The 13,050-nt window shown below is 53.4% G+C and overlaps 1 protein-coding gene across 1 annotated transcript in view; it reads right to left on the bottom strand.

The window, feature by feature from the left end:
• Positions 1 to 5,766: 5,766 nt before the first annotated feature.
• Positions 5,767 to 13,050, bottom strand: part of LOC129495533 (kinesin heavy chain) — a 151,817-nt gene continuing 144,533 nt past the window's right edge. Inside the window, exon 26 of the mRNA XM_055303119.1 lies at positions 5,767 to 9,591. The gene's annotated coding sequence lies outside the window, so the exon portion shown is untranslated. The remainder of the gene's footprint in view (positions 9,592 to 13,050) is intronic.

The following is a 13,050-nucleotide window of genomic DNA, read 5'->3' as shown; positions in this document are numbered from 1 at the left end:
CGCTGGGGGGGAGGGCGTGCAACCCGAGAGGCGGCGCGGAGCCGGGTGACAGCGCTTGGGCCGCCCGGCCCTGGGGAAGCGGCCCCTCCCGACGTCCCCGCTGAGCCTCCGCGCCTCCGACGACCCCAACCCTTCCGTAAAATGACCTGAAGGTACATGCGGCCGCTCCGGATGCGAGCGGAGGAGCCCCCGCCGTGGCCGCGGAGCCCGCACCCCCTGACGCCCGGGCCCGCGCTCGAGCCCCCGACGCCCGCTGCGCGGCGAGCTCCTGAGTCCCTGCAGGCCCGGGGCCGCCCGCACCGCCTCGCCTGCACCTGCGGGAGCCCAGAGCCGGGCGCAGGCTCCCCAGCCCCTGCGGCAGCTGGCTGGGGGGACACCAGCACCCCTGGGCATCCCCCTAAGCCGTCCAGCAAACCGCTGCCTTCCCACGACGTCACGGGCAGGGGTACCCCGAATACAAGGCTGTCCCGCCAGCTGGCACCTGTGCACACTGCCCAGTTGGTAAGACCCGCCCGGATCCCGGATCCCGCCGCGGGTAGCAGAGCCGAGCCTGGGGCGTTCGAGGTGCTGCTGGGCCCTGAGGCGGGAATAGGATCCCCACGGAAGGGCAGCCCGGGGTCCAGCGGCTTAGCGCCGCCTGCAGCCCAGGGCGTGACCCGGGGTCCCGGGGTCCAGTCCTGCATCGGGCTCCCCCCAGGGACCCTTCTCCCTCTGCCTGGGTCTCTGCCTCACTCTCTCTCTGTGTCTCTCATGAATCAATAAATAAAATCTTAAAAAAAAAAAAAAGAAGAAAGAAAGAGAGAGAGAGAGAGAGAGAGAGAGGAAAGAAAGAAAGAAGAAAGAAAGAAGAAAGAAAGAAAGAAAGAAAGAAAGAAAGAAAGAAAGAAAGAAAGAAAGAAAGAAAGATCTCCCATGGAAATGGGGATAGGATTTGGCCCGCTGCTGAGATCTCTAGTCCATCTTTCCAGGCCTCTCAGAGGGCTAGTGTCATATGAGCTACCCACACGTACTGAGGCCTTGATGGTTGGGGGAAAAAATGTGAAAACAAAACAAAAGGGGTGCAGGGCACCTGGTTGGCTCAGTCAGTAGAACATGCGAGCCTTCATCTCAGGTTTGTGAGTTTGAGCCCTGTGTTCGGTATAGAGGTTATTATGTAAAATAAATAAAATAAAATCAATTAAAAAAAGATATATCAAAATAGGCTACGTACAAAGTGTGGTATGTTCTTTCCATCGAACAAATGAACGGTTTTAACACGCCCGTATACACACACGTACAATGATGTGTGATGCTGCTACTCACACATTAATTTCAAGATTCATTAAAGAAATCCATTATAAGCGCGCTACAGGAAACACCGTATAATTGTAAAATTGCGTGGAGAACATTCGTACTGAGAACTATGTCAGTCCACTTCCACGATGGTCTATTAAACTTCAAAGGCCACAATTAGAAGCTGTCTGCTAAGGTGAGGTCATGGCCAAGTGGCCAGCTCCAGCCCTGCCCCAATAGGCTCATTTAGGGCCTGGACCCCCACCCCATCCTGCCTTATCAGTGAGCCCTGCACAGATGGGCATTTCAGATGTGGTGTGGCCTGGTTGGTGGCTTCACACTGGGCAAGGCCAACCTGGCAAAAAAAGTCACAGAGAATGCCCTGCCTAGGTGTGCCCTCCTCCAGCTGTATCCCCTACGTGGTAGGCGGGGAGGCTGGGTCCCAGGGTGGGGCTGTGAAGGGTTCTGCCATCGGGACAGCCATGGAACCAGCACACGGGCTGGGCTCGGGGGCCCCTCCGATTCTCATCTACACAAAGTGGGCCGGGCCCTTCTTGTGTGTGGCCGGTTTCAGCCGGCAGAGCATGTGATCCCCTGTGATTTAGGATCCTCCCACTCTGTGTGTGATCTTGGCTGGGCCAGTCTGGTAAGTGATGCCACCCAAACAGGCCTGGGAATCTTCATCAGGAAGGCACAAGTTCTGCCCTGACATTCATTCATTCTCTCTCTCTCTCTCTCTCTCTCTCTCTCCCCCAACCCCCACCCCCACCCCAACCCTTGCAGGGCTTGCTGAGTAGCCCTGGGCACGTCCCCTAATTGTCTAACCGTACATTTTCCCCTCTTGGGACACCTGCGAGCATGAAATCAGGCAAGATCTCTGCTGGAAGTTCTTTGCCTGAAAGGGTTTACCTGAAATATGAAGGCCTGGTACCATTGTGAGGTTAAGTGAAATAATGCATAGGAGATGCTTGAGCACAGCGCCATGCATTAAGCACCTGCTCAACAAATGGTTCTTTCACTATCTTTCATGGGGCTCAGACAGGCAGCGCGGAGAGCCAGCTAATGTCTGAAGACACGCTGGAAATAGGACAAAACCACTGGCAGACTTTTTGAAGGATCTAGAATAAATTAACGCCTGCAAATGACCATGCGTGTTACTCTTCTCTACCAGTCCCTAGGAAGGTGATATTTGAACTAAGAAATCTTCAGTTTCTTCTCTATCTCTTGTTCTCTGATCATATAGTGGAAGAGAAATCATCCAAAGGAAAACCAAAAAAAAAAAAAAGAGTCTCTGAGCCTCGGGATAGTCTTTACCCTCTTTTCCTACCTTTGCGTCGGGCTCAGTCTGTGCATTAACACTGTACATCGTTTCCTGAGCACATTTTTCAATGAAACAATACATGTAAAGGCCGTAGGATAGTTCCTGGTACATAGTAGCTGCTCAGTTAATCATAACTAATATGGGGGGATGCAGGGAAAGGGGCCAGCAATACTAAGGTTGGAAACGGCCATGAGTTCAGGAAGGCAAATCTGATCATCATTTTATTAAGTTACCCGGAATTCTAAGTTCACTGGCTTTGTTATCAGACTGTTTGGCTTCAAATCCAGCCACCACTTAACAAAGGACATTAATCTCTCCGAGCCCCGGGTTACTCATCAATAAAATGAAGACAGTAACTCGTGGCCACAGGAGCTGGGAGGAAGACAGGACAACCTTCAGTGGGCTGCTTCTTTACGCCTGGCACAGTGCTGGTGCTTAGTTAGGTCTCTTCTGAGCTCTGATTTCAGGGGGGTATGATTTCTTTTTTTTTTTTTAAGATTTTATTTATTTATTCATAGAGACACACAGAGAGAGGCCGAGACCCAGGCAGAGGGAAGCAGGCTCCCTGCGGGGAGCCCCATGCAGGACTCCATCCCAGGACCCCGGGGTTACGCCCTGAGCCCTTGGCAGACGCTCAACCGCTGAGCCCCCAGGTGCCCGGGCTGTGATTTCTTAACCAAGGGGCCAGGCCTCCCCGCCCCGCCCCCCCCTCCCTCCACCCTCCACCCGCCATCCATCCCCCCTCCATCCACACCCCCCGCCTCCCTCCACCCTCCCCTCCTCCATCCACCGTCCCCCCCAAGGGAGGGTAGCCTGGCCTAGCCGCTCCCCCGCTGGCGCCCTGGTCTGCATCCCTCCTGCCCGAGGCCTTGCACCCCGGGGGGCTGCTCTCCCCACTCCCCCCCACTCCCCCCCCTCCCCCGGCCACCCCGCGCTCGTGCCAGCGGTTCAGGAATCTTGGATAAAGCCAGTGGGATGGCTCAGATTTCTCAGGTTTACTCCGTTGAATTTGGCCTTTTCACATAACATCCATTTAGGTGGCACTTTCCTTTTTCTTCTTTTTTTTTTTATTTTATTTATTTATTCACGAGACAGGCAGAGACACCGCAGAGGAGGAAGCGGGCTCCCCGCGGGGACCCCGGGTCGCGCCCTGGGCCCAAGGCAGCCGCCCCCACCCCGAGGTGGCAGGTTCGGAGGAGCCTGCGCACCACGTGTCACCTGACCCTCCAGCCGCCCCGAAGAGCAGGGAGTGGGGGGCCGGCCGAGAAGCCTCCCTCCGCAGGGGCGTCAGCCCCCCACGACCCCGCAGTGCCCTTGCGGAGCCGGAGCCCGGAGGGGGGGTTCCCCTCTGCATGCGTGTCACGGAAGGGGCGCTGCAGGGCAGCAGAGGCCAGGCTCCGGGCTGAGGTGCGGGCAGCAGGGGTCAGGAGGTGCGGGCAGCTGGGGTCAGGGGTGCGGGCAGCAGGAGTCGGTGGGATGCGGGCAGCTGGGGTCCCTGCGCCGGGAGAGAAGGGTGCTGCGTCCGGGCCCCGGGGGCATCTGCGCCACCTGCTGGGGCTCCGTGCAGAGCCGCTTGCCCCCAGGGCCCTCTGCAGCCCGGCCCCGGGGGCGCCCAGCCGGGAGTCCCTGCACGGGGCACGCGCCCAACCCCCGGGGAGGGAGGCCCCAGGGCCAGGGACTCTGGCAGGGGAGCCCGCACCCCACCGCTGGCTCACCCGCGCCGGCCAGTCCCACGATGCACCGGTCACCCCGCCGACGTCCTCCCAGGCAGCACCCCGAGGCCCGCTGCCAGGGCACAGCCCCCGCGCCTTCCCCTTGATCCTGAAATGCGCTCTGCAGCCGGGTCCTCCCGGAGGACGGCCTCCCCGCGAGTGCGGCCTCCCCGCGAGTGCACCTGCTTCGGCCTCAGTATCACCCGCATTTAAAGTTCTACCCAAGGCACCTCGAACGCCCTGGTACCAGGAAACTGCCTCTTCTAAGCTCCTTGTAGAATAAGGACTTCGAGGAGGATGGAGAAGACCTCATAAAAGCACATCATTTGCTGCGCCCTCAATCCACTTACAGAGCGTTTATTGGCCCCCATCCTTTCCATTTTTAATTGATTAAAGCAGTTTACCGCCTGGCTCTCCTGCAACATTAAGCGAAGCACGAAGGAGAAAAAGATTTTACACACAGCGCCTGCGGCCCACGCCCAGAAGGCTCCCGGGCAGGTAAGTCATCCTGCACCGGCCTGTCGTTCCTCCCCGAAGGCTCCACACCATGACAGCCTCTCTGGGCCTTCACACCTGTACATTAACACTAATAACCCGAGACTTTAAAAAAAAAAAAAAAAGATTTTATTCATTCATGAGAGAGAGAGAGAGAGAGGCAGAGACACAGGCAGAGGGAGAAGCAGGCTCCATGCAGGGACCCCCACGTGGGACTCAATTCCGGGTCCCCAGGATCAGGCCCTGGGCTGAAGGCGGCGCTAAACCACTGGGCCACCCAGGCATCCCCTAATAATCCAGGACTTAAACAGAAGCACAAATGTGCCAACCCCTCCCAAAAGATGATCTTTCAACATACGCAGGGCCGGTGCCTTAGCTGGAGAGTGTCACGAAGAAATTCGGCTACTACACTAGTCTACTGACCTTTAACTCTATCTTACCTTAAAAAAAAAAAAAAAACAAAACGAGTTTAAGACACTTTCCTGGGGATCCCTGGGTGGCTCAGTGGTTTAGTGCCTCCCTTTGGCCCAGGGCTGATCTGGAGTCCCGGGATCAAGTCCCGCATCGGGCTCCTGCATGGAGCCTGCTTCTCCCTCTGCCTGGGTCTCTGCCTCTCTCTCCCTTTGTGTCTCTCATGAATAAATAAAATCTTTAAAAAAAAAAAAAAAAAGGATACTTTCCTATATCAGTTGCTATCATTTTCAGCGCTGAAGGAACAAAGGTCAGGTTCTCTTGGTTCCTCAATAAAAAACCAATAAAAATAGATATTCGGGCAAAGTAGAGGGCAAAAAGGTCAAGGCTGACTTTACTCCTGCTTCAAGTCTGAGTGGCTGTCCACTAAAATGAACTCTTCTTTTGAGAAATAAATAAACAAACAAACAAACAAATAATGGTTCATCCTAACGCTGGCCTTGAGGCCTTCAATGAGAATGCCTTTAGGATGACTCAGGAAAAACCAGACGAGACAAAGTTTAACTCCATTTTATTTTCCACTCTTAGTATTTTTCAAATTATACAACATGCAGGCCGCCAGAGTATCCATACATCTTCATTGTAGAACCTAGAGGAGAACCAAACTTTTCCACGGGCCAGGGTTACTTCCAGACCTTCTGTTACACGTACTATATATTACAGCATCATTACTTGGTATAAACGCCCGTCTTCCCCCTTAAATCACCAAAACAAGTGTGTCCACAAATTTTTTAATGAAAGCTACTGTACAGATACATCAAACCCAGAGAAAACACATCTGCAGTGCACATTACGTACTTTACAAACTAGACACGTATAACCCCACAGGATGCCCCAGTCCCCTTCCATCCGCACACGATGAAGTCTTTAGAACGGGTACCCAGATGTAAATGTGTAAGCAAGCTTCCTGGAGCAGCGCTTCCTTGGGCAGTTCCCTGGCCTTAATTCGATACTTTTAGAAAGGCGAAATTGTTAGTATTAAATGAAACCACATTAGACTATATGATGTTTCCTTTAGCTCGCTCAAGGGTGAGACAATGAAGTGAAATCCTCCCCCTTCTGGTGAAAAACTTCCCCAGCATGACATCTAGCCAGACTCTAAATGTCTTCTGCCCTGCTTAAAAAAAAAAAAAAAAAAAAAAAAAAAAAAAAACGCTTCAAAGAGGGGGACTGTTAAGACTTTTATTTATTTTCAGTTATTCCTCTAGGAAAGGAGAACCATTAATTCCCCATGAGTCTTGGTGATGGCTTGGTCTGGCCTTGGACAGAAATAGCACTTCTTCATGTCAAGTCAGGGCATCAAAAAGTCACTAGGTGCTACATTCTAGACAAACATGTTTATTTCTTCATTTATCCCAATATTTCTATGAATTCTAATTCTTGCAATCACATGATACTATTTCCTTTAAGTGTTACCCCACGCTTCATCTCCCTACTACCTGCCCTTCAAACAAGCAAACTGTACAGCATTTGAAGAGGTGATGCATTTGTACAGAAGGCTCTAGTAATCGACCAAAACACATTTGGCATTAATATAGTTTAGTCTCCAACCATAAATCTTTTTTAGGTTTTAAAAGCACTTTATGAATTGATAATACAGTCAATGAAGGAATATACTACGTTATAAAAATGCAATTGGTTAAGTTGAATCCAACCATAAGTCTTGATATCCCAAACAGTATTTCTCTAATTTAACAATCCACCATCCTGCAGGTAGAGATTATCTGTATAAACCATCTGGCTATTCCCTTACAGCATCAAAAAGTAAACTTTCAGGAAGTAGCATGATACAAAATTCTTCACAGAGGAAAAACACACACACTCATTCTCTCTCTCTTCCTAGCTAAAAGGAGCACACAACCAAAAACGTGATCATAGGCTCAGCCATTCTGAAGTGTGGTTTTTATATTCAGAGTACAAATGTAAAGGAGTCATAATTTTTTAAAAAATGAAAATTGCATCAACGTGGCTTTTTAAAAAGTGGCCTACAGAGGATATAGTCGTGATATAGGTTTATCACATAAAGTAATATTCAGGGATCCCCTGGAATGTACTGTGTAATCCATCCCAATAATCTGCCCGCTTTTTAGTCACAGTGTAGGAAAGTCAGCTTAGAGGCCCTATAAAGACTGCAGCTAGGTGAACTGACTGGCTGATCAGCAAGTAGCAAAATCATCTTTAAGAGACCTCGAAGCCAACTTTCTCTGTGAATAAAAGTAGTGTGAATTTTAGGAGTCCCTTGTGGAGATCAAGAAACAAGGAGCCACAAGTGAAGCACGTAGCTCTTTTTGACACACCAAAGGGCCAGGCAGTTCTTCAGAAACAGAACAGGGGTGCCCAGAGGGAAAGTTACTTTGGAAAGAATTTAAGACAATCAAGTAACAAGCAAAGAATTATTGACCTTGGTTCAATCTCCACATGAATACAGTTGCGTAACAAGACAACAGTGGTGTGACAACTATTAATTGGCGATCCTCCCCAAGAGCAACGTCGCAGCGTCTAAAGTCAGAGCCAATATTAACAGCAAGATTATAATCTACGGCATATGTTATTACCTGATAAAGTTTGCAAAACCTGCCCTACCAGGACCCTTCTACAGGGCGGCAGGTAGCCACCGAGCGGCTCTATCGGGCAAGTGCTGGCAACGTGAGAAAAATCAAAAGAATTTTTAAGGTGTAAATGAATGCGGAAAACAGTCATCTTTGTGAAATAAATACTTCAGTAGCATTTGTCGCCTCCTTGCTCCTCTCAAAAAGCAAAACACATACAAACAAAGTGCAACATTTAACAAATAAATTAAGTCAAAGCAGCCTCGCTGTGTTAGGGGAATCTTATGCAAAAGAAGTTTGGGATTCGCAGTCCTCAGTGCTTTACACATGCACGTGCGCATGCATGCACACGCACACACGCTGGCTCACTCGCTCTACAACTCACACGGTGAAGAGAAAGCTCGAGGTGTCCCCGGCCGACGTTTCGTTCAGTGGTGACAGCAGCAGGGACAGCGCCAGCTCCCGGGTCCTGGGCAGGCGCAGCGACAGGACGGGCCTGGCGGTCGCCCACTGACCCTCCGCCCCGTCAAGGCTGGTAGCAGCGCACGAGACCAGCTTAACTGAATCCGAGTCAGCTTCCCCGAGGACTCCACTGCTTGGAAATCAATCCTTTTTAAAATCCGCAACTGGAAGTTAAGAGTTGACTCAGCTTTAAATTCGTGTGTTGAAGACACCAGTAGTTAAATGTTAAAAAAAAAAAAATTAAAAAAAAAATCCATCCATACCGATTTCTTCTAATTCGGCCTAAGACAGGAAATCTATCTGATGCTAGAGAGAGAACTCAAACATTCAGCAACGAAGGGTTAAAACAACTTACTCATAGGCACAAACCGGGTTCCCTCCCTCCCTCCCCCGGCCCAGGGCTTCCTTTTCCAACTGCTGGAGGGATCCTGGACTTCACCGTAGCACCCCTCAAGGCTGCAGATTGTGCGCTACAGGAGGCCCCCCAGGGCAAGCGTGGGGCCAGGGAGGGGGGTGCAGGGGGCCGCCCCCGGCCACTCATCCAGCTTGGCAGGCGGTCTACACTTCTGAAGGACGGACGGACGTTCACACAGGGCTGGCGGGCGCGGGGCGCTGAGGTTCAGGAGCAAGCAGCTCGGGCGAACTTGATGACTCTTTGCATCTACGTGGATGGGTTCGAATGGACAAACTCTACATTGCTACTGTCAGATTAACAGGTGCCCTACTACAGGGTGGATTTTACAGATCCAAAGATGTGACCAGGGTATTCGAAATGCTTCTTTGGGGTTGTTGTTTTTTTTTTTTTTTTTTCCCGGAAAAGTGTTCAGAATGAAAATTTTGAAACCTTATAGCAGCATTTTGTTCCCTAAAAAATATAAAGTAACATGTGTTGTTTTTGCTTTTTTTTTTTTTTTTTTTTTTTTACAGGAAACCAGACAGTTGCAGCAGAGCATGATCCCCCGTCTCCGTGGCACCCTAGGGTGGGGATTGGCTGGGACAGCACACCACCCAGAAAGGAGGCTCCAGGGACCGCCCAGAGACCACCCAACGGCCGAGTCCCTGGTGCTGGTTCCCAGGAGTAAGCGGGTTCCTTCCGTAATCGTCCGCGTCAGATTTCTCAGGAGGAATAAAGTCCAAGCACACATCTGTACACACAGATTCTACACAGCTCAAATATCTGAAACTGGTGTACTGCAGATGGCTGGGTAAGCAAGTGTAAAAGAAAATGGAAACTGTGTAGGAGGGGAAAAAAAAATAAAGGAATTGGTGATTAATGTAGTCCTTGACATGCTACGTGGAGAGCCGTTACCTGTGGAGAGAGAACACAGGAGTTAGCGCCCACAGTGGAAATTCACTCCTCGGGGAGGTGTTTTGATATGTGGAATAACTGGAGTAATATTTAGATAAATATGCTAGGATATTTAGACCAGAGCTGCCCAACAGAAATACCACGTGAGCCACACATTTCACTTTTCTTTTTAGATTTTCAAGTGGTCACATTACAAAGTGGGAAGAAGCAAGTTAATTTTAATAATATATTTTATTTAACCCAATAAATTCAATATACTGTCATTTCAACATGTGACCAGTATTCCATACTGAGAAGTCTTCTGTTACAGTAGCGCTGTGCAGACACCTTAGTCTTTTTCCCACAGTGCTGGCCGTGTGTGCACACTTATACCTTCAGCACAGCTCCACTTGGACTGGGCCGCCTTCCAAGGGCTCCGCGGCCACACGCGGCGAGTGGCTGGCGTCCTAGACGGCACGGCCTCCGCTTGCTGCCATCGCCCTGGCGAGTCTCTCCTCCAGAAGGCCGCGCCTATGGACGCTCCTGGTTTCCTCACTCCCGAGGGGTACTCGGACACCACTTGCACGTGCCAGGGATTCTGAGGCACGTCAGACACGGTCCCTTACCCAGGACCCAAAGTTGCACCTTGGGCAGATGAAGATACTCGAGGGCAACCCCTCTGGTTTCACTCCGCTTCCCACCGGAGCTCCATTCCATCATGCTCAGGTCTCCAGGACAGAAGTCTGGGCGAGTCCTGGCTCAGAGGTCAGCCCCAAGTGGCCTCTGTCGCCTTCGGACCAACTCCAGGAACAGCCACTCTCAGGAAGGAACCGAAAGGTCCAGCTTCCCCCACCAGCGGGAAGCCCTGGCCAGTCTGTGGTCTTCCTACAGGTTCGGTGCAGAGCCCGCCGGGCGGGTGGGGCGGGGAGGGGGCAACAGCAGGATGTAGAGCCCCATCCTCGGGGAACGTGGCAAATGCCCAGCACGGAAATATGACACACGCTAAGAGAAACCCAAGTGCCCGTCGGATTTTAAAAGGAGCTGCATGACCTGACGCATCGTGCCGTGTGCGCCTCGGGAAGGCCCAGGCTCAGGGCTCAGCTGTGGCAGACCCCCACCTGATTCCTGCTCCGATACTCCCCCCCAATATTTTTTCTCTTCTCTCTCCCGATCCCTGTGTTATAATATCGTAAGCAGCCTCAGGTATTTTAGATAAATAAGAAGGGTATACATTATAAATAAATAGAAAAAATTCAGGGTGTAGAAAGGGGTTATAAAAGTAGGTAAGAGCAAAGTGGGTGGGGGGAGAAGAGGAAAAGAAGAATCGAAACTGTGTAGGAAAAAAGAGGCAATACACCTCCTCCCAGAGGCAAACAAACAAATACCCCGACAGCTCACTTGGTAGGTACCATCTCTTGCTCCAAGGCCTAAGTGTTCACAGGTATAAAGCTGCTCAATTAAAAATGGCTTCAGTCACATTATATGGTTAATATTCATGCCAGTTTTAGAGGTCAAAGGGAGATTTGTCTATGGGAAGAGCATCTTTTAAAAAAATTAATTTATTTATTTTTAAAGATTTTATTTATTTGTTCATGAAAGACACACACAGAGAAGCAGAGACACAGGAGACGGAGCAGCAGGCTCCATGCGGGGAGCCCGACATGGGACTCGATCCCAGGACCCCGGGGTCACGCCCTGGGCTGAAGGCGGCGCTAAACCGCTGAGCCACCCGGGCCGCCCTAAAAAAAAAATTTTATTTAAATTCAATTTGCCAATGTATGGTGTAACACCCAGTGCTCATGCCATCAGGCGCCCCCTCAGTGCCCGGCCCCCCGGCCCCCCACCCCCCCTTCTGCAGCCCTTCGTTGGTTCCCAGAGTCAGGAGCCTCTCGCGGTTGGTCTCCCGCTCTCATTTTTCTCACTCGGTCGGGGAAGAGCAGGTTTAATGTGCAGCCTTTCTGGTGAGATTCTGTGCTTATGATTAGGACAAGAAATGAAAGCTCTCAGAGCCTGCTCCTAGTGGTCCTCTAAATTCATTTTGAGCTGAAACCCAGTCAGCGTGGGGATGCTTTCCAAACACCACCGCTCGGATCCCCATTCGGCCCCCGCCCCCAGGTTCCTCTCCCAAGCCCATGGCCTCAGGATCAGCTACGGGTCACCGGGTCAGAGGAGGTCCTTGGGGTGCCCGGAGCCGGGGAGGTGCCTCGAGCAGACCCCCTCCGTGGGGCGGCTCAGCTGCGCCCGAAGCCTGTGAAGTCAGATCTCGGCCGGCCACCTTCCGGTCGCGTCTCCGGCCATCTCCCAGCCATCTCCCGGCCATCTCCAGCCATCCCCGGCTATCCCCTGGCCATCCCCGGCCATCCCCGGCCATCCCGGGCCAGCCCCGGCCATCTCCGGCATCTCCCGGCCATCCCTGGCCATCTCCCGGCCATCTCCGGGCCATCCCCGGCCATCTCCCGGCCATCTCCGGGCCATCTCCGGCCATCTCCTGGCCATCTCCCGGCCATCTCCCGGCCATCTCCGGGCCTTCCCGGCCATCTCCGGGCCATCTCCCGGCCATCTCCGGGCCATCTCCCGGCCATCTCCCGGCCATCTCCGGGCCATCTCCGGCCATCTCCGGCCATCTCCGGGCCATCTCCCGGCCATCTCCGGGCCATCCCCGGCCATCTCCCGGCCATCTCCGGCCATCCCGGCCATCTCCCGGCCATCCCCGGCCATCTCCGGGCCATCCCGGCCATCTCCGGCCATCCCCGGCCATCTCCGGCATCCCGCCATCCCGGCCATCTCCCGGCCATCTCCGGGCCATCCCGGCCATCTCCCGGCCATCTCCGGGCCATCTCCGGCCATCTCCGGCCATCCCGGCCATCTCCCGGCCATCTCCGGGCCATCTCCCGGCCATCTCCGGGCCATCTCCCGGCCATCTCCGGCCATCTCCGGCCATCTCCGGGCCATCTCCGGGCCATCTCCCGGCCATCTCGCGGCCATCCCCGGCCATCTCCCGGCCATCTCCGGGCCATCCCCGGCCATCTCCGGGCCATCTCCCGGCCATCTCCCGGCCATCTCCGGGCCATGCCCGGCCATCTCCCGGCCATCCCCGGCCATCTCCGGGCCATCCCCGGCCATCTCCGGCCATCCCGGGCCAGCCCCGGCCATCTCCGGCATCTCCCGGCCATCCCTGGCCATCTCCCGGCCATCTCCGGGCCATCCCCGGCCATCTCCCGGCCATCTCCGGGCCATCTCCGGGCCATCTCCTGGCCATCTCCCGGCCATCTCCCGGCCATCTCCGGGCCTTCCCCGGCCATCTCCGGGCCATCTCCCGGCCATCTCCGGGCCATCTCCCGGCCATCTCCGGGCCATCTCCCGGCCATCTCCGGGCCATCTCCGGGCCATCTCCCGGCCATCTCGCGGCCATCTCCCGGCCATCTCCGGGCCATCCCCGGCCATCTCCGGGCCATCTCCCGGCCATCTCCCGGCCATCTC

This window comes from Nyctereutes procyonoides, unplaced genomic scaffold, assembly GCF_905146905.1.
Source record: "Nyctereutes procyonoides isolate TBG_1078 unplaced genomic scaffold, NYPRO_anot_genome, whole genome shotgun sequence".
NCBI lineage: Eukaryota > Metazoa > Chordata > Mammalia > Carnivora > Canidae > Nyctereutes > Nyctereutes procyonoides.
Note: the sequence above shows the minus strand (reverse complement) of the source record. Positions and strands in the feature narration are given on the sequence as shown.